Source organism: Canis lupus, chromosome 8 (assembly GCF_011100685.1).
Source record: "Canis lupus familiaris isolate Mischka breed German Shepherd chromosome 8, alternate assembly UU_Cfam_GSD_1.0, whole genome shotgun sequence".
In the NCBI taxonomy this organism is placed as follows: domain Eukaryota; kingdom Metazoa; phylum Chordata; class Mammalia; order Carnivora; family Canidae; genus Canis; species Canis lupus.
In genome coordinates this window covers 39,838,222-39,856,951 of record NC_049229.1, presented here as the reverse complement: position 1 = coordinate 39,856,951, position 18,730 = coordinate 39,838,222, and the positions used below count along the sequence as shown (strand labels likewise).

At 43.6% G+C, this 18,730-nt stretch overlaps 1 long non-coding RNA gene across 3 annotated transcripts in view; it reads left to right on the top strand.

Annotated features, from left to right (window-relative positions):
* Positions 1 to 18,730, top strand: part of LOC102151445 — a 147,815-nt gene that overhangs the window by 91,385 nt on the left and 37,700 nt on the right. The window contains exons 1-3 of one of the 3 annotated variants that reach the window (XR_005363410.1): positions 1,240 to 1,539; positions 15,666 to 15,816; positions 16,458 to 16,514. This is a non-coding gene — a long non-coding RNA (uncharacterized LOC102151445). Of the gene's footprint in view, positions 1 to 1,239; positions 1,540 to 15,665; positions 15,817 to 16,457; positions 16,515 to 18,730 lie in introns of those variants that run through there. The other 2 variants (XR_005363408.1, XR_005363411.1) reach the window with 2 other exon arrangements.

Sequence of the window (18,730 nt, the reverse complement as noted above, 5' to 3'; positions counted from 1 at the left end):
TTTTGTTTTGTGTGTTTGTTAAAGGCTTTAAGCAGATTTCCCCAATCGAAAGTTGAGCAAATTTAAAAACCTGTTTGGTAGGGTAAGATTTTCAACTTGGCCACAAATCAGCGAATATGGATCCAGAGAAGCAGCCAGTTCTGCAGCGGTATCAGGAAGTGTTTCTCTTGATAAGAGAAAACCACCTGCAAAGCTTGGCGAGGTGTCCACTCCACCTCTAGGGCAAAGCGGCAGAGCAGACACCACTCTGGGGGGACCACCCATCTAGGAGGAGCCGCGAGGGCAGCTCCCGTGAGTGTCTGTGGGAGCCTGTCTCCTGCTGTGAGGACTAGGCTGTTGGCTCCCTCCCAGAACTCAGTGGACTAGGCTCTGCAAGACCTTGAGTAAGTCATTGCCCTCTTCTGGATCTAAACTGTTTCCTGAAGTGTAAAATAAGATTAGATGAGATTAGTCACTTTCCATTATTTGTAAGTGTGGAAAGACTACTTGGACAAAATCTTGTGTATAAGTTATATTAAAAACAAACAAACAAACGTGTCACTGGCCTAGTTCGGGGCTGGGGGGAGCCCCACCTGTTCTCACTTTGCCCAACACCTCCACCTCTTCCTCCTTCAGGCAGCAAGCAAGGACTCTCAGGGGAGCTCCTTGGCTGAAACATGGTGAAAATCACCAGATGTGATTATCTCTAGCCAGTGCACAGGGAAATGTTTAACAATAGTCTGGGAGTAGAGGGTGCTGATCTGTAGTGTTTTGCTGATTTCCGTTGTGTAAATACTACTACTGTGGCTATACTCAAGTCACCAATGTCACATCACTGAACGTGGAGTTGGGGTGCAGTAGCATACCATATGGTAAAGTAATTACGAAGCAATGAGTTTTGAGTATTTGTCACCTTCACTTTTAATATGTTTTATTTAATTATAAGTTTATATGATGCAATTCTTGATAACGGGCGAGTGGGCATTGATTTGCAAAATTCGGAAAATTCAACAGTTATTACCACTTAGTATGAGCCAGCTCCAGGATACCACTATCTAGGATTTTTAGAGTGCCAACATTCTAAATCTTTATACTAAAGCATAAGCCGTTTGAAGCTGGGAAGGGCCAAGTGGAATAAACCTAGGGATTTTGGAAGTGTGCTCAGGAGGGGGGCAGAAAAACATGTTTTCAGTGTAATATCCCACACAGAGCACAGAACTAAAAAATAGATGGCCAGCCAGTGAATGATGCAATGACCCAACGGGGCAGTGGCCCAACCCACATGCAGTAGGCTTTGTACTTTGAGTTATTTTTTAAACCATTAGTGGGGTAGGTTTATATTCCATCCACCCACATTATGTCATCCAGCCTTCCATGGGACAAGTGGCACCAACTGTGGCCAGGAGGTATCAGCAATGCACTTAGTTACAATGAGGTCTTGGAGAGCCTACAACAGGGACGTCATCTGATACACAGACTGGTCACAGCTGAAAATCCAGGCATTTCCAGAGCCCTGCATGGATTCTACCTAGACTTCCAGGCAGCCGCAATCACCTTTGGGTGGGTACAATCTTGAGTATCTTCTCACTCCTCCCGGTTACTATCTCCCTGAAGATTAATATTCAATTCATACTTTTGTCCTCCAGTTCTTCCCAGAGTGTTTGAAAACAGCATGGGTCTTAAGGAGTTACAAGCCTGGATTCGGATAGAATCAAAATTCTAGTTTTGTCACTTACAAATTGTGTGACTTTGGGCAAACTGCTTAATTTCTCTGTATTTCCATTTCATCCTAGATAAAATGTGGATGATAATACTACCTACTTCAAAGCATTATTTGGAAGATCAAATGACTTTTGCATGTATAAAGTACTTGGAACAATATTTGCCACATAGACTATGCTATTTAAATGTTAGTTATTATATCATTATTACATATAATATATGCACTTATATATGATTATTACATATAATAATAATATATGTACTAAATGAATGAATGCAGGTGAACAAATGCATGGGAAAGAAGGGTCTGAATAGATGCAATGAGATTCTTCTGGAAAACAAATGCCAAGTATGTATTTATAATAATTATAATAAATAATAGCAGTAACCTTAGCTAGCATTTGTGTTTAAAATACATTTTATAAGCATTATTTCATTAATTCCTCATAAAAATTCTAATAGGAAGGAACTGCCTTTAGCTGTGTATTACATAGATAAGAAAATCCAGACTCGTTGAAGGCAAGAAATTTTCCCAAGATCACATAGTTTGTTAATGACTCAAATCAGGTCTTTTGACTCTAGAGCTTAACCTCTTTACCACTTAACCCACCAGCCAGCTCCCAACCTCCAGCCCCTATGCCTTCTCTCCTCAGTACTGCGCCCCACTCCTCCGTGTCTTCACCTATTCCTTCAGGTCTATCCAAGACTTATGTCTTTTCTGAAGACTTTCCAGACTGTTCCCCTTAGTATGACGCTCCCAGCACTTCCATATACTGTGTGCCCCTCACTCTCTCCTGCCCATGGCTGTTACCCTAGACTCTGTCTGTGTTACACAAGTAGCTGTGTGGAGATTTTGCAAGATCCAGGTTAAATTCATGCCCAGGCTGAGATGCGCCCTAAGCCCCATGACACAGCCAGTCCCTGCTGAAAGCTGCCCTGTATGTGCATCAGGGTTCCCCAGAAACTGCAATCTACTGCTAGCCCTAGTTCCGGGGCCGGTAAAATGGGAACAATGGGAAGTCCAGCTGGCTAGATCAAGCCTGGATCTAACCAAGCACCGTTGACTTCTCTAGGTCATGAACTCACTGGTGCAGAAAGGAGGGTGGAGAGCTAGAGTCAGCTAAGAAACAAGACAAGCTAAGGGGCACCTGGGTGGCTCAGCTGGTTAAGTATCTGACATTTGATCTTAGCTCAGATCTTGATCTCAGGGTCATGAGTTCAGGCCCCAGGTTGGGCTGTGCACCTACTTAAAAAAAAAAAAGAGACAGATGAGCTGTTTCAAAACTTTTTATGTCAAAAAACAAAAAAGAACAAGACAAACAGAAAAGATGATCCAGCCTCTCCTCTCAAGGTGACTACTGCTAGCTCACATAGCTCACAGGTGCAAACCCCTTTAAAAGGATCCACAGACCAACTCACAAGAGAATACGAATCTAGGCAAGCGAGAAGTGCTGAGCGGACATGAAGTTCAAAGGAGTGCTCAGGATGCAGTGGGACCCTTCAGGGAGACTTTCCTAGAGATAGTGAGTTGATTTTATAAGAAATTAAAAATAATATTTTCTTAGCACAAATGCAGTATATGCCCATGACAAACAAATCAGAAAATATAGACAAGCAAAGAAAGGAAATGAAAAAAACCCCACCTACAATCTCGCCCACCTAAAGACAATTTCTATTAACACCCTCAACACCTTGACAACCAGATTTTGCAGGAGGCGATGTGCAGAGCTGAAGCACACGTTGTGTGTTTGTGTGTGTGTGTGTGTGTGTGTGTGTGTGTGTGTGTGGCTGAGGAGTGGGGCGGGGGAGGGTGGTGGGGAGTGGTGACTGTCCTGGCATTTTAGTCTATGCTGGGGAGTAAGTGATAAGGGTTGAAGAGCAGGACTAACGGGAGATCTCTGGCACCAGGCAGAGATTTGAAGCAGGCAGCAGTAGCAAGGAGCCTGGCTGAGCAGTGGCCCACTGAAAACAATCCTAATAGCAATAACGGAGAGCGTGTGTTGAGTGCCTCCCATGCGCTGGTATTGTGCTAAACACTTCACATTCCATCATCTTCTACAATCCTCTCAGCCACACTATTAAGTAGATAGATAGTCTTATCCCCATTTTATGGTGGGTAAGGGGTTTGCCCAAGCTCAGCAACCCATACACCAACGTTTCTTAGGGTGTGCTTTATAGGTGAACCACATCAGAATGCCCTGAGCTATTTGTTAGATCAATCAAGACAACAGGAGTCAAAAACCCCAGACCTGTTTGTTCGTGGTTTGCCTGAAGGTCTTCTTCAGACTGAAATGCTTCTCATCAGAAAGTCACAAATGAGAATGCCCAGAAGATACCTATAAACTGGGAAATACTAAGGGCTGTCTTCTGAGTAACTCACAGTCCCATTTCCTTCCAGAAGTGCTCAGAGGATGATGGTGAGAAAGAGTAAGGGTGTAGCCCAAGATCTGAGTTCTGTGGGCTCTACACACCTTTCCTGTCCTTGGGTTAATCATCCATCTAGTAGCCCCCAAACCTGGAGAGAGCCTTCTGCAGGAGGTAAGGCAGCAATAAGATAGTGCACATCAATCATTCAAAAGCACCAGGGCGGGTATAATCAGGATCAAGAGGCAAAACCAGACCTGGGAGATTAGGGTGATAAGGAAGGGCTGGGAACAAAGAGCCCACACCCGGGTGCTTTCCCCTTATATCTTCACTTGACTTGAGCCTTCTAACCCCAGGGCTCTTATCTGCAAAATTACTGAGTTGGCTTTAACAGTCTCAAAGGTCCTTTCAGCTCTAGATGGGAAGACACTATCTAAATCCAGATTGTACTCCCACTGCCCTTGTTTACCTGGGGGCAAGTCCAGAAACCCTGAAGCCCCACAGCCACCTGGAGGGTGGTAGCAGGTACCAGCTGAATCGGACAGATCAAGGCCAGAAGAAAGGTGACCTTCACCGGGGAAGCTGGGAAAGGCCAGGAGTGGCTCCGGCCCTGGGTGAGATGCCAGCACCTCCCTACATGTTGAACACTTCAAAGACCTTTCATGGACATTGTTTCATTGGATCCTCCCCACTCCCTTATAGGTTAGCATTTTTCATAACCCCATGTGTGACCACAAGGCAGAGACAGAGAGAATGCTACGGGAATGAGAATGTATTTTCAAGAACACCCAGGAATGAGGTAGGAAAGGGGCATCTGGGAAGAGGCACCTGGTCCCTGGGCTTTCAATTCCAGACTGTGAGGCAGGTTTTGCAAGCTACCAGGGAAGTTTCCCTCGGGGCACTCAGGATCCATCTTCTTTCTCTTTGTCCCATTCTCATTGGTTGGCTGGCTGCCACTCAGCATGGAGCCAGCCCTCTGCTGGGCTGAGCTCCCCACTGTCATCTCTGAGGTATCTGTGACAAGATAATTGTCATATTAATAAATTTGCTGTGTTTTTCCATTGCCTTCTCTTTCCAGGCAGGCACTGCTAGTCAGGCTTTTTGCCTTAGGATTTTCTTGCCCTAGGATTTCTTGCAGGACTGAAAGCAGAAGCTGCTTGAAGCTAATAGATCTTCCTGTCTTTGGTAAAAGCCCTGGCTCATTGAGGAAATCAGACAGACACCCTGAGGGAGAAGGGTGATGGAGGAGGGAGAGCTTTGAAGGACAAGGAGAGAGAAAGGACTGTGCTCAGAGACCAGAAAGTGAGAAGACAACTCTGATTATGAGAACAGAACCTATCGGAGTCTTGGGTAAGAGTCAGATCTCAGAGGACATGACGCCTTAGGCAGGCCTTGGGCATTGGGTTTCCAGCTTCAACAAAGATCCCTGGACCCCAAAGTTGGACTCAGAAACACTAAAATCACCAAATTGGCTGAGACCCGAGGCACCAAAGGAAAATTCAGTGTGGGCTACCGGCTGATGAGTGGGCAGAATGCCTCTCACTTTAGCCCAGTGAGGCACAATTTTTTCAAGGGGTTGAGCTCCCAGAATGACAGACTAATTATTTGTCCACTGAACAGGATGGGAGGCTCAGAGTCATATTTATTTTGACTAAATGGAAAAAGCATAGGAACATATTTCTAGCTCAGCTGGTTTGTAAAGTAAGAGTCACACCTGAGGAAAAGAGAAGGCTAAATGACCCCCATCGTCCTGGTGCCACCAGCCTGTGATGATACCAGTTACAGTTCCTTAATACCCAAATCTTATTAGCTCTAAGCACTCCTCAGCTAATGCAAGAATTCCAGTCCAATGCTTAGTCGGTTAGGATGCTTTAGCCACAAGTAACAGAAAACCCAGATTCAAATGTAAAAGGAAATACATCCCTAATGGGAATTCCAGAAATTGTGGGTTCCAGGTGTAGTACAATGAGTGGCTTAAGGTACTGAGAACACAGGTTGTCCTCATCTCTCTGCTTTTTTGTCCTCAAGATGTTGGCTTTGTCCTCCAGCTGGTTCCCTTTACAGTAACAAGATGCAGTAACATCTAGAGGAAGAAAAGGACACTCCTCCTGTATCTGCTGCTTAGAAGCACAGAAACTTTCCAAAAGTCCCCTGTAGAATTCCATTCATGTCTCATTGGCTAGAGTTAGGTACACGTCTGTTCTTAAACCAATCTCTGGCAAGGGGATGGGGTTGCCATGGCTGGCTCACAGGGAAGTTGGAGGGTTCATCACAAAGAACGCTGATACATTCCATCTCTCACACAGACATTTCCCCTCCCTTGGTTGGGCTTGGGTCCTCCTTCATTTATGTTAAATGCTTTCTCAGAGACCCTACCATCTCCTAGAGAGTGGGAGGCTCTTGGATTTACTTAGCTAATTCTGAATCTCAAATTTGAATTCTGCTCCAGCTTTCTTTCCCAGGGGATCCTTTGGCAGAAACAGCTCTTTAGAGGAACAGCTCCTTAGAAGAACTCTTTTTGCCAGACAAATCCAAAGTTGGCTCTGGCCCAGCCAGGACCTCCATTGTATGGTTGCTTCCACCTTGTGACCCAGACCTCATCCTGTCTTCTGCACCCAGGGGAGTCGAGCTGGGCTACCAGTAAAGCATGCTGCACAAGCCAGGGCAACGACACTGGGAAAAGACCAGTTGTGCTACTTTTCTCAGGAGAAGATTGTGAATATGGCATCAGGATTTTTCCTTTAGATTATTCAGCACATTGATATTAACCCCATTTTACATTACATGAAAGAGATGGGGAGTGGTAAAGTAGCATGCTTAAGGTCACTCGGCTAGTTAAGCAGCAGAGCCAGGAACATTCTTACATGAGTATTTTTGTGTATATATTTTGACTTCTCTTGGGTAAATGCCTAGAAGTTGAATTGCTGGTTCAGCGTATGTGCATGAGCTTCTCTAACTATGAGAAACTGGCAAACTATCTTCCAAAATAGTGTATGAGTGTTCCGGTTGCTCCACAACCTCATCAACATTTGGTGTTGTCAGTCTTTTATTTTTAGCTATTCTAGTTGGTATATATTTGTTTTAATTTGCATTTCCCTGCTGGCTAGTGATGTTGAGCCCTCTTTGCTGTGCTCACTAGCCATTTCTATATCTTCTTTTATGAAGTATCTGCACATTCTCTTTAAACTGAGTTACTTTTTTTCTTATTCATTTGTAGAAATGCTTTATATTTTATCAGTAACTATTCTTTGTTTTGCAAACACTTTCTCCCAGTCTGTGGTTTGCCAATTAATTTTTCTCAAGGGTGCAGAAATTTTAATTTTGATGTGATCTATCAGAGTGGTATTTTTCTTTAATAGTTATTGTTTTCTGCAAGTTGCCCAAAAAAACCTTTGACTACTCAAAGGTTTTGAAGATATTCTCCTGTTTATTCTTCTAGAAGCTTTATGGTTTATCTTTTACATTTAAGTCTATGATCTCTCTCAAATTAGTGTCCATGTATGGTGTGAAATGCAGGGCAAAATTCTTGTTTTTAGTATGGAAATTCAGTTGTTCCATTGTCACTTGTTGAAAAGCTAATACATCCCATAGAAGTGAAGCAAGCTGACCATGCTGTCAAAAATTACTTAGCCATGGGATCCCTGGGTGGTGCAGCGGTTTGGCACCTGCCTTTGGCCCAGGGCGCGATCCTGGAGACCCGGGATCAAATCCCACGTCGGGCTCCCGGTGCATGGAGCCTGCTTCTCCCTCTGCCTGTGTCTCTGCCTCTCTCTCTCTCTCTCTCTCTCTCTCTCTCTCTGTGACTATCATAAATTAAAAAAAAAAATTTACTTAGCCATATAAATGTAGGTCTTTTTCTGGGCTTTTTTTCAGTTTGATCTCTATAACTATCCTTACTCCAATACCCTGGTCTCAATCACTATAGTTATAGAGTAAGTTTTGAACTCATATAGCTTGAGATCCCCCCTCCCATTTTGTTCCTCTTTTTCATTATTGTTTTAGTTGTTCTAGATGTGTTGCTTTCTTATGTTTTAGAACCAATTTACACACACACACACACACACATCTACTTTGGGATTTCACTGAGCTAAATAGGTACAAAAGGAAAAACCTACAGTTTCCTTCTGATGTTAAGGAAGAACCTAATTCTTCCCTGCTATGTCTTTCTTCCCTGTGAGCAAGACACCAGTGAAGACCTGTACTTCTTAGTGACCACTTCCTCAGGTTTGATTAATTTGCTAGAGCAGCTCACAGAACTCAGGGCAACACTTATATACATTTACCAGTTTATTAAAGGTTATGATAAAGGAGACAGATGAATAGCCAGAGGAAGAGGTACTGAGCACCAGTCTGGGAAGATGCTGAGTGCAAGAGCTTCTGTCTCAGTGGAGTTGGGTGTGTCACCCCCCAGGTATTAATGTGTTGGCCAGCCTAGAAGCTCTCTAAACTCCATACTACTGGGATTTTATGGAGGCTTCCTCACACAGGAATGATCAATAATTAACTCCATTTCTAACCCTTCCCCTCTCTGGACGACAAGGGGTAGGGCTGAAAATCCAAGCTTCTAATCATGGCTTGGTCTTCCTGGTGATGAGCCCTCACCCAGGAGACCACCCAGAGTTGCCTCATCAGAACAGACGGTGCTCCTAGTTTTCTTAACACTTAGGAAATTACAAGGGTTTTAGAAGCTCCATGCCAGGAACCAGGATGAACTCCAAATATATATTTCTTATTATAAATCACAACAACATGCTTCCACTTCAATATGTTTCTCTGCTGATGTACCAATCCTCTCTAGCTTCTTTCTTGTCACAAAAGAGAAGGATCCCTCCACATTTTGAGGGTTAACTCCTCTGCCAATTTTTTTAATTTCCTCTCAATCTGGCTCCTCTTTTCCTCTTGAATTAAATTCAAATGACCTTTAGCACCCACTCCACCTCTGCCTTCCCCTTCCAGGACTCTCTTCAGTCACATATAAGTGCTGGCTTCCCTTCTCACATGTTTGCTCATTTCTGTAATTCTTGTAGTAGAGGGCCTGCCTTCTATCAGTTTCCAGAACTTCTCAATTATGAATAAACCCCAATTTACCAGACCCAGTACCTCATCAGTCCTCAGGTTCTCCTCTCTGTGGTGTTGTGCTCAGTTTACTTTCTATCTCCTTGGTGGACCTCTCTTTTTATACAACTGTTTTTCCCTCCTTTATAGGCATGCTTGCCACTGTTTGGTGGCCTCAAGAGACTAGAAGCCATCAGACAAATACTACCAACTTCCCACCTGCAAATCTAAAAAAACCATAATTCCTCTGGTCAAAATGGAACATTTATCTCTTCCTTGACCTACAGTAGTTCCTCCAACTTGAAGGAAGTCCTGTCTTTTCCCACCTTGCTGGGGACCTCTCTCTAACAATCAGCTTTGCGTGTTCTGGAATCTTAAACATCTCCTTCTCTTCTCTTCTTTCTCAACATTGTGAACACATGGTCTCCATCTCCTTTTTTTTTTTTTTTTCGAAAAATAGCCTTATTTTCACTTTTTTTTTTTCACTTTCTTTTATACCTAGTACACAATGACACCTTCTAAAAGAGTTATGTACCCATTGTTTTCCCTTACGTCCTTTTGGTCACTCCTCAGTCCTCTGAAATTTGGCCTTTGTTTCCAATGCATCAGTAAAAAACCTCACCAAGGTTATCAATGACTTTGTTGCCAAAATCTCTTGGATCTTTGTGGCCCTTTGACCTATTCCTGATAGCACTGATATTGGTCACTACTTCCTCCTCCTCCAGCATCCCCTCCCAATAACTGTTTCCTCCTTGCAAAATGTTTGTTTCCACCCTTCAGCTCCTGGGGTCCACCCTCCAGCTCCTGGTGTCCACCCCCAGCCTCCCGGAGTTCACCCCTCAAATCCTGGGGTGCACCCCCCAACTCCCATGCCCCCAATGCTGAGGCCCCCACTCCCTCCGAAGGCCCTGGGAACACTCCACCCCCTCCTCCAGCCAACTGAAAAGCAGCCCCTTCTTCAGGCAAGATTGGTGTTGTGTGTTCTGGTGTTTTCTTTCCGAGCTAAGCGTGGTACTCTCGTACTGGGCTGTACCGTGTCCCCAGCGCTCATTAAACACCTCCCCTCATGAAAAAAAAAAAAGAGGAAAAGCCTCTCCTTTGGATTCTGTCCTGGGCTTCCTTCTTTTCTCACTTTCTATGAATGATCTCTCCTACTCCTTGACTCCATAAGTATTTATTGAGCACCCACCGTAAGTAAGGCCCTGATCTAAGCCCTGAAGATACAACAAGTGCCTGTTCTCATGGACTTCACAGTTGCCAATGGTGTCAATCCCATCTGGATACCAATGACACATAAACTGTCCTCCAGCCCAGATCTCTCTCTCTCTTTTGTCTACTTGGTCTGCTTGGCTATTCCACATACACCTCACACTCAGTATTTCCAAAACTAAAATTGCCATCCTCAGCCCACCTTCAGACCAGTTCTTCTCTTTCTATCTCAGTTATGTGAGCCACAAAGTGTTCATCATCTGTGTTCACCATCTTTGATTTTTCACTTTCCTTCTCCTCTTAATCTAATCTGTAACCAAGTCCTATCAATTTACCTTCTAATCCTCTGAGGTGCCTCTGGAATCCATCCACTGCTCTTCATGTCCCATACTATTGCTGTAGTTTAGACTAAAATCTTCACCTCCTTGAGTCCCAACAGGTCCCTCCATTATTGATCACTTCCTCACCACCACCACCCCCCATCTTCAATCCATTGTCTACACTGTGGCCATAGTCATTTGCTGAAATAACTCTGATCACAAGACGACCCTGCTTGAAATTCCTTGTTGCCTTTAAAATAGAAGCCAACCCCTTTAAGATGGCCCAGAGAGATCCTGCCTACCTCTTCATCCCTTCTCTTCCCACTACTCTCCTCAGTCTTAACCCTCCAGCCACACAAACTTTCTTTCCCTGGGTGTGCCATGCTCACTCATACCTCCAAGCTTTCAGAAGTGCTTTTCCCCTAGCCTGAAACACTTCCCTAATCCCAAACTCAAAATTTACTGAGCTAACTGCTACCTACTGCAGTCTCAGCTTAAACATTACTTCTGGAACACTTTCCTTAAAATCTCTAGTCTATATGTCAGTGCCACCCTGTCCAATCCACCCTAGTATGATTTTCTGATTTCTTTTGTTATTCTCTGTGCCCTTCCCCCCATTAGACTCCAAGCAACAAGAAGACAGCATCAAGGCCTATGTCACTCATGCTGTGTAGTTGTATTCTCAACTTTTAGAAAGTACCAATCAATACATATTTGTCAAATGAATGAATAATTTCCTGCCCTTCTTTTTCTGCCTTCTAAATACAGATATTGTTTAAGATTCATGACTCTGAGCTTTGCTCAATTTCCTTCCTTATCATTGATTCCTATGGCTTCAATGATCAGGTCTGTTTGAAGAAGTCTCCAATCTACCCACAAGCTGGATATCTCTGAGCACTATGTCTGCATTTCCAACATTATGCTAGACATTCATGCCTGTAGGTCTTTTTCATCACCTCAAATAAAGGATATAAAACATTAAAAGCATGCAAGGATAGGTATTCAAGGATGTGTAATGCAACACTGTCTATAATATTGAGAAACTGTAAACAACCCAAATGCCCATCAAAAGAGAAGTGGGTAAATAAATTCCAATACTACTGTAGAGCCTTAGAAAGACTAAAAAGATTTATACACTGACATGAAAAGATGTCCTTGATATACTATTAAGTAAAAAAGCAGGTTTCAGAATGATAAATATAGTTTAGTTTCGTCTTATTCAATTATTCAACATGCATATACTGAGCATCTACTACAAGCCAGTTTCTCTTCCAGGTGCTAGGGATGTGCAGAGAACAAGACAATGTCCTTATTTTCACAGAACTTTTTAGACAGACAATGAGCCAATTATATATATGTGAAATGTCAGGTAATGATAAGCATTATGAAGAAATAGTACTGGAGTACCTGGCTGGCTCAGTCAGTAGAGCATGCAACTCTTGATCTCCAGATGGTGAGCTCAAGCCCCACGTTGGGTATGGAGCCTACTCTAAAAAAAAAAAAAGAAAAGAAAAGAAATAGTGTGCTATTTTAGGTAGGTAGTCAGGAAGGCTTTTCTGAAATGGTGACAGTTGAGCAGAAATCTGAATAACGTGAGGATGAGACTCTTGTGAATATTTGGGGAAAGGACATTCCAATCAGAAGGATGGGCTGGGATGAAGTAAGGAAAGGAGAGTAGTGAGACGTGAGGCCACACACTCCACCTGGGATCCAGCCATGGCAAGGGGCTCCAGAGTCCATTGTATGATGGAAAAGTCAGTCTTTGGAGGTGTGTCTGTTATAACATGTTGGTGTTTCATTGAAAAAAGTTAGAAAAATAAATACCAGCTCTAATCAGAAAATATTTCCAGGACATGGGATTATAGGAGACTTTCATTTTTCAAAACTATACCCTTTTGTTGTGTATGAATGTTTTATTGTGAGTGTGTTTTAGTTTGGTAATCAGAAAAGGAAAGGATGATTTAAAAACTCAGTGCATGCCCTTGACTCAACAACTCCCTTTGAAGCAAAACATCCTTTAAAAAAAATTAAGTCTGTAAAAATGTGTGTATACGGATGTTCATTATAGTGTTATTTACCAAAAATTGGAACTAATTCAAATGTTCCACAATAGGGACTTGATAGAATAAATCATGGTGAATTTATATGATGAAATCATAGGAGCCCTGACAAAGTGTGTCAGAGAATATCACCTCAGGCTCAAAGCCTAGTTCAATTCTCAACTCAAAAAAATCTTTTCTGGACACACCTGCCTAAAAATGATTTCTGTCTTCTCGAATTTTATTTGTGCCTATTGTTTGTTGCACTCCTCTGGCCCTTACCCCACATGCAATTCCACTATGGAACAACAGATTTAGTTCACACTTGGCTCACCATAAGCTTTATGATGGAAAGAAAGGCAGAACAACTCCAAACAATAGATAATTCATTCCTTTGTAAATGCATCACAGCATTTATTTTGCAGGAGATTCAGCATTCTAATTAGCTTTCCTTATGCTAATATTAAAAGTGAGAAACTTATGCAAACACGGATATACGGTTGGGCGGCAAAGGCAAAAAGATCCACAAAAAGACTGAAAAGTGGTGGTCCCCTGGGTAGCCCCCAGATGGAAATCAACACTGGGGTCAGGAGAGTTCTCAGGGCCCTTCCCCTACACACTCACCATGCCCTCTTCACTGAGAGGCTGGAATACACACCCTCTCCTCAGGCTTCTGTGCCCCATGCTCTGGGTGTGCAATGCTGAGGGCTTTCTGAGCTCAGCTCTGAGCCCCTGTGTGTGTTTGTGTGTGTGTGTGTGTGTGTGTGTGTGTGCGTGTGTGTGTGTGTGTGTGTGTGTGTGTGTGCTTCTCTGGCCTGGCCTTGTGGCAGTGAAACAGCCCCTTGATGAGTCATGCGAGGCTGCCTTCCACCCTGTCCAATCTGCGTGGCCTCACAGCTGACTCAGCAGCTCCCACAGAGGACACATTCCTTCCACCCACCTCACAGTGGTCTCCTCTGAAAGGGGCAGGATGTCCTTAGAGAGAAAGGGGCCACATTATCCCACAGCCATCCTAAACTGCCCTTCTTTTGTGTGACACGAGGGCTCACTGAGGAAGCCTCTTCCTTCTGGTAGCCCTGAGCAGCAGGCAGGGTTTTCTACCAAGGGGGGCATCTGAGAGGGCCTGTAATACCCCAGCTGAGGACTCATGGGTCACACATGAGTTAACCAGTAAACGACATATTTATTACTGCTAAATGCTGACACTGGCAAATTTGTTTGTCTTAGGGCTGCCTTTTTTTTTTTTTTAAGGGCTGCCTAATTCTGAAGCCCAGAAGGATCCTCTACATGGATGGTTAATCTCTTAAACTGATCCCAAAATGGATTATTGGGTGCCCTGTACAGTGCCCACTGCACTTACTCACCAGTTCTTGTTGGGAAAAAGGGGGAGTGGTATTTGGGTTTTGTAGGGCTTTATTTTAGTTGGGGGTTGCCTTTGAAAATTCCCAGAATAAAATCTATTGCTACAAACAATCTTTTTCCTTTGCTTTTCGTCCCCCACTCCCTTCTCTCAATCCCTCCTTTCCCTCCTCACATCCCTACCTCTCTTTCCCCATTTGCCAGTCCAGCCCATAAGTTCTCTCCCTCCCTTTCTGGTTCCTACCTTACCTTCCCACCCAGACAAGAGATGAGGGTGGTTCTAATAGGAAATGAGGTGCTATAATGCCCTGCAGATGCCCGAAGCCTCAGACCCAAGAAACCAACATTCTTGTCTCATGTCTCCTGGCTTTGGCACCATCCCATGGTCCCAACTCCCTCTGAATAGAAAGAATTCTAAATTCTTTTAACACTCTTAACAAGGTAGAGTCCACAGCCCCACTGACTGAAACACTCATGGTTGGTCCTTTCCATGAGCCTAGGTTGGTGCCTTTTGCAGTGGGATCTGGAGGCCACAACTAAAACAAAATAAACATCCTCCTTCCCCGACAAAAAAAAAAAAAAAAAAAAAAAAACTCATTCCAGAGTCTCTTTGTTCAACTAAACAAAGATTTAGGTGCCAGGCTCTATGCCTGGGCAGAAACCCAAAGGTAGAGAAGTCCTGCTCCGAGGGAGTTCACATCCTGGCTTCTCACAGCTAAGCTTTTCTGGAGCACACTGGTCATTGACCAGTAGAATGAAGTCACCTTCCTGCCTCAGCTTCCAACAGAAGTGGCAATTCTGCTTCCTTGCAGACTCATAAAGGTTCTGAATGGTAAGGGTCCTGAGACATCCCCGTATCAGAGGTGGAAACTGAGGCCCAGAAAGAAAAATGGTCTTGAGCAGATCACACAGCTGGTGGCTGAGTTCGGCCTAGGCCTGTTTCCTTTTTCCCCACACCGCCCTGCCTCTCAGGCATTCCTTTGCGCTGATGAGCCAGGTGAATCCAAGACAGCTGGCTGCTTCTGGGTTTGGCCTGATTATTCCCTTCCCTTGGGAGTTGTCCAGATAAACTTCCCGGCATGCTAAGAGGCTCACCTCCCAACTTGGAAGGACAGGAGTTCTCTGTGAGACCAGAGCCAAAGAAACTCAGTCAGCACTGATACTGTCAAGCTCCCTGCACAAGGTATTAATACAATTGCCTCCTGCCCCCAAGGCCAGAGCCCTCAGATGCCCACAGATCTGGTCTATGCCTGAGAGCATTGATTTTTTGGTCCTTGAAATTCATCCAGTGCAAGTGTTTTCAAGCTAGCGGTCCCAAACCATTAATTGGTGGCAAAATCTAATTTTTTAAAGGAAAGAAAAGAGTAGAAATGTCAGAGTATAACACATTTGTGGTAAGCAGAATCTCGGAGGACCCCCAGTGACCTCACATAATCCCCTTGAGTGTGGATAGGACCTGCGAAGATGATGGGATATCACACCCAAGATTATGGTAGTTATCCAGCAAAGGAAGGGATTTTGCAGAAATAATTAGGGCCCATAATCAGCTGGCTTTGAGATAATCAAAAGAGAGATTATCCTGGATAGGACTGACCTAATCAGGTTAACTCTTTACAAGAGAGGACCTCCTGTGGGCCTCACAGAAGAGGCAAACTGCCGTGAATTCTATTGCTGCAAGGAAATGACTTCTGCCAACACCCGTGGGAGCTTGGAAGAGAACCTGAGCTTCATATGGATGGCAGTACCAGCTGACACCTTACCGCCGCCTGGTAAGACCTCGAGCAGAGCATCTAGCTAAACTGTGCCTGCACCCTGACCCATGGAAACAGAGATAATAAATATTTGTTGTTTAAACCACTTGGTTTGTGGTAATTTATGTAGCACAAAAATAGAAAACTAATAGAATACTCCAACAGTAAAAATAAGTATTATTAACTTTTTTCTGGTTATGTGTATAGATCCATGAGTATTTGACCATGGTATAAAATACAAGTTTTGTTTTAGGATGTGATCAAAGCCTTGGAAGCCATTGATGTAGTTGGACAGTGATTTATCCCAGGTTAGGCAGCCATTCCTGGAAGAAAACTGGAATCCAAGTGTCCCTGGCTAATGCTCCTTCCATCATACCATCATACCACACTGCTTAATGTTGTTAGGAAACATTAATTCAATTTTTGAGAGGAGAGAAGAGTGGGAAAGAGTTGGTTTACTCTGGTTGAATCAGTTCTTTCTGCGTTAGGATACTGCCACTCCATGACATTCTTCTTTTGTCAGACTATCCCCACTCCACCTGCCTCAAGGTCTATCTCACTGTATGTTATTACTGTGGGGTAAGTGCTTTGCATAAATGATCTTGGTTAATTCATACAGCAGGCAAATGAAGTAAACATTTAATGCCTCTATTTTCCAGATGACAAAAGTGAAGCTCTGAGAGGTTAAGCAAAACATAACCGAAGACACAGGGCTGGTAAGTGATAAACCCAGGATTCCAACTCACGCCTGCTGAATTCCAGTGCCTGAACCCTTCACACTTCTGACACCAAATGTGTGGGTTTCCCACAACAAGCAATTCTCCAGTTCTCTGGGGACACCACATGGGTAACTTATAATTTAATTCAATTCTGACACTAACCAGGTTAAGGTTTCTGTCCCATAAGACATACCCACACTTCAGATGCCAACCGCAAGTAATGGGTCTCCAGGTGACCTACACTTCTGTCTAACTTGGCAACAAATCTGAAGTTCCCATAACCCTTTCCTTGATTTCAATAATTTACTGTAACAGCTCACAAAACTCAGGGAAACACTTTAAGTACTGTTAATGGTTTATTTTGAAGGATACAAACGAATAACCAGATAAGAGGTTTGTAGAGTGAGGTTCAGATCCATCCTGAGTATGACACCCTCCTGGCATGCGGATATACCACCAACCTGGAATCTCTCTGAACCCCTTCATTTAAAGTTTTTGTGGTTCCATTAAATACGCATGCTTGATTAAATCATCGGCCTTTGGTGGATAACTCCATTTCCAGCCCCTATGCAACTGGAGATCACAAGTGGGGCTGAAAATTCAGACCCTCTGATCACAAGGTCAGCTTCTCAGGCAAGCAGCCTCCACCCTGCAGGAGTCACCTCATTAGCATAATGCAGTTGTGGTTGGCTGGGGCTTATTATAAGTAACAAAAGACTCCCCTGCCACCCCAATGCCTGAAGGAATTGCAAAGCTCTCTAGGAGCTCTGTCTGAGGAACTGGGCACCAAGACCAAACGTATTTCTTGTTATATTGCAGAGGGGCCGGGGTACAAGGGCACTTCGCTCCAGTGACCCCCAAACAGACCAGGTATAGCCATTTTTCTGCAGACACATCCAAAGGCAGACGAGTGGTGGTGAAACAAGAAAGGGATTTACTTCAGTGAGGCCAACACTGGGAAGACAGGACGAGTGTCCTGTCTCAAAGACTGTTTCCAAAGTGCTGAAAATACTTCCAGGTTTATATGAGAAATATGTGGGACAAAGGTCAGTGGGTACACATAGGTGGGCAGTGAAGGTCAGATTGGTCATTGTCTTAGGGTCAGTCACCCAGAGTCTTGCTGGTTCAGCGCAGTCCTTGCTGCTTGAGGGGTAGTTTAGTTTCCCAACAAGGGATGCTTTGTCCACAGGGTCTTTTGCCTGAGTTAAGAGATGAGCCAGAAAGAACTTGGTCAGTTAAACAGTACAGACTGAGGTCGAAATGAAGGCAGTTCAAGTCCTCTTTGAATTTCACACAATCACAGCCCTTAACTACTGGGTGCACTGCTCCCCACAGGAAATCTCTCTCCACAGAAATTTAGTTGGCTCAGACTTTGCATCTGGGAAATGTCCTGGGTTTTGAGGGAAGCTCTGTATAGATAGAAATACATAGCTAATATTTATTGAGCATTTATTCTATGCTGAGCACTGCAAAAGGCACTTCACAGTCATTATCTCCTTAAATCTTCACAACCCTATGAGAGTAGATACTGGTATTACCTGCAATTTACAGATAGCAAAACTGAAACTCAGATGGCGTCAAGAAACAACTTACTTGGGATTATACTAGGAATGCAAGGGTCATTCACTATTAACCATTAACATAAGTCACCATTTGAATGGGTCTAACAAGAAAAAACATATGATTTCACCCTAAAAGATAAGAAAGCATTTGAAAAATTTCAAAAAAATGGCACAACCACCTTGGAAAACAGTGTGGCAATTCTTCAAGAGGCTAAATATATGATCCCGGAACTCCACTCTTGGCATCAGCTCAAGAAATCAAAACATCTGTCTACACAAACACTCGCCCAAAGATATCCATCTAAGCATTATTCACAGTACCACAAAGGTGCAAACGATCTAAATGTCCACCAAGAGATGACTGGGTAAACAAATTGTGAGATCACATACAATGGATTGTTATTTGTATACAAAAAGGAATGAAGTTCTGATTCATGCTACAACATGGATGAACCTGGAAAACATTACGCTAAGTGAAAGAAGCCAGTCAAAAAAGACTACATATTATATGATTCCATTTATATGAAATATCCAGAACAGATAAATTCATACAGACAGAAAGGAGATCAGTGGTGGTCTGAGGCCAGAACAGACATGAGGGCTACAGCAAGAACGAGAAATGGCCTCTAACGAGTATAGGGTTTCTTTCTG